The 2,572-nt window shown below is 56.0% G+C and overlaps 1 long non-coding RNA gene across 2 annotated transcripts; it reads left to right on the plus strand.

Moving 5' to 3' along the window:
• Positions 1–6: 6 nt before the first annotated feature.
• LOC104864518 lies at positions 7–2,549 on the plus strand. 2 transcript variants are annotated; one of them, XR_780929.3, is made up of 4 exons: positions 7–156; positions 241–355; positions 1,581–1,737; positions 1,861–2,549. It is a non-coding gene; the product is annotated as an uncharacterized LOC104864518 (long non-coding RNA). The 2 variants fall into 2 exon arrangements; XR_780940.3 differs by lacking the exon at positions 1,581–1,737.
• Positions 2,550–2,572: the final 23 nt, after the last annotated feature.

Raw genomic sequence — 2,572 nt, forward strand, 5'->3', positions numbered from 1 at the left:
CTGCTGGGCGGTTTTCCGAGCAACCCTGGGCAGCCTGGGCCTCCGCTGGGAGCGGGGAGGCCTGGGCGGTCTTCACCGCCTTCGGGGCCGGGTTCTGTCTCCCCTCCCAAGAGAGGCCCGGTGTTTAGGGTCTGGACTGGCTCCGGGGACTTCCAGGTAAATAAACAAAAATGACGAGGCACCTCGGGTGTCCGGTGTGGCTGTCATTTGCATAATCACTTTTCTGTGCTTATTAAACAGGGCTCCCAAAACCCCGAGGCGTTGCCACCACTCAAGCCCCGCCCGGAAATTGCCTCGACCTTAACCGAAGGCTCCTGGCGCCTGGGGCGGAAACGGCCTTCAGAGCCTCGGAAAGGTAAGAAGCCTGAGGAGAACGCCGACCACTGAGATTTGTTTTCCTTGGATTTATTTTTCCTTTTCAATAAGGAGTTCCTTTTCAGTTTGACAAAGTCCGGGCGCAGTGCCCAGCAATTGCAAATGGACCGGTTGGCTGGGGTGCAGCGAGTGGTAACCGGGACGCAGCTCTGCCAGCAGTCAGGCATCATTGAGACGATGGACACACGTGGGCTGAGATGCCACGGTGTCCTCGGTCTGCCACCCGCCACACGCTGGGCAGACCGCGGGTGCCTTCAGCAGGGGTGGGAGTAAGTCGTCCACGGCAGTGGGAAAGGCCCGCGGGCTTGTGTCCTGTGTCGGGGAGAAGTTCCCTGCCTGCAGTCTGCGCTGTAGAATGAGGTGGCCCTGCAGCTCCTCCCTGAGCTGGGCCCTCGGGGAAGGCTGGTGCGTGGTTGGCTTGAAAGTGCCACGCCTGTCATCCCAGCACTCGGGAGGCCGAGGCAGGAGGATTGCTATGAGTTCGAGGCCAGCCTGTATCACATAGTTTGAGGGCCAGGGATTCAGCTCGGTGGTTCTGCCACCTGCCTCGCAAGTTCAAGGTCCGAATTCATCCCCAGTACCAAAAACAAACAGTGAGTTAGGGCCAACCTGGACTACATACTGAGACCCTGTCTCCAAAAAACAAGAACAGCCACAAGCAACAAAAACCTCAAACATAATGGTGCTGATTCTTCTTGGAGAAAGAAAGAGCTTGTAGGTGAGCATGTTCTTGTGCATTTTTTCTAAGCCAGCACATACTGTAACTTCACAGGCTTGTCTGTGGTTTGATAGAACACACTGATTACATTAGGAAAGCACACGTATCGAGGCACAGATCTGATGCCCGCTCCGCCCACACCCAGCGTTGTTTATGTAACCAGCACACTTGGTTCCCATTCGGTTTAGCCCCGAATCCCCACCGGCACCTTCTCACACTGACTGCAGTGGGAGGGCTTTGGTTTGGTTTAAATTTGGATGAGAGTCTGCGTGATAGTTCATTCTGTCATTCTGGGAAGCTGAGGCAGGAGAATTGAAAACTTGGGACTGTCTCAAAATAAAAAATAAAAAAGGGCTGGGATGTAACTTGGTGCGCGGGCCGTGGGTCAGTCCCCGGGATCTCGTAAAAGGTAACGACCAGGAGCTGTGTGGGGATGGCTCGCTGGCCCCTCAGCACGAGGGGCTGCCTTCACCCTCTCCTCGCTCAGATGCTGGGACCCTCAGCTCCATGGACACCTCGGATGACAAATCTGGAGAAGCAGCTTGAGGTCGGGCCGCAGAAGTTGACCCAGCCCCGAGCAGCTGCACCAGAGGCAACCGTGGGGCGCAGAGAGCCCCTAGTTGGGGAGCAGCAGGCGGCAGCAGGTGCTGTCACTGTAGGAGCCACGGGTCGGGGGTGCTTTCCAGAGTCCGCCGCCGGGGCAGGTGGGGGTGGGTAGGAAAATTCGTGACATGTGACCAGTTGCATTTTTAAAAAATCTGTTGCAGTGCAAGGCACATTACCACGGGTCTCCGGCAGAATCCCCCTCGCTTCAGGCCCACATCCCACGGCCCTCGCCGCTTTCACAGCAGCTCTGGAGTCCTCTTTCCTGAGGGTCTTTCTACTGAGAAATCCAGAGGATGCTGTGCCGATGCCGTCCAATGGAAAGGCAGCTCCTGAAAGCACGACGCTGTGCCCTCCTCCACCTTAGTCACCGGATCTGGCTCTCTCTCTGTGACCTTGGCTCTTCCCCAAAGTCACAATGGCCAAGAAAGCTTGAGATTTTGAGTCAGTTTGGGGCATTGAAGCAGCCAGAACAGTGGAGCTAAAGACCCACAGGAAAGAGGGGTCCAGAGCTGCTGCAGAAATCGGCAAGGACGGTGGGATGAGTGTGCTCACAGCGGGGGGGATTCCTGGAGTGGACCCACGGCAGTGTCTTTCACTGCTAGAAATGGGAGCTCTGTATTTTTCCATCAGTGTTGCCGCCTTGGCAAGAGTTGCCGGCAACTTTTTTTCCCAGGGAAGCTGGCCGGAACCGCCCCTTTCAGACTCAGCAGGACTCGACACATCTTGGAGCTTCCTGGTACCATTTTAAGGAATTTCCCAACAGTGGTCCTCTTTGTGTGTGTTGCATTGTAAGACTTAAGTCTCACTTTCACTCCTGGAGCGTGAACAGCCAAGAGGCTTCCACGATGCTGGGCTCAGAAGCTCAGCGAGGCT

The sequence above is a fragment of the Fukomys damarensis genome, unplaced genomic scaffold (assembly GCF_012274545.1).
Source record: "Fukomys damarensis isolate Sample0158 unplaced genomic scaffold, DMR_v1.0_HiC HiC_scaffold_7391, whole genome shotgun sequence".
NCBI classification, from domain to species: domain Eukaryota; kingdom Metazoa; phylum Chordata; class Mammalia; order Rodentia; family Bathyergidae; genus Fukomys; species Fukomys damarensis.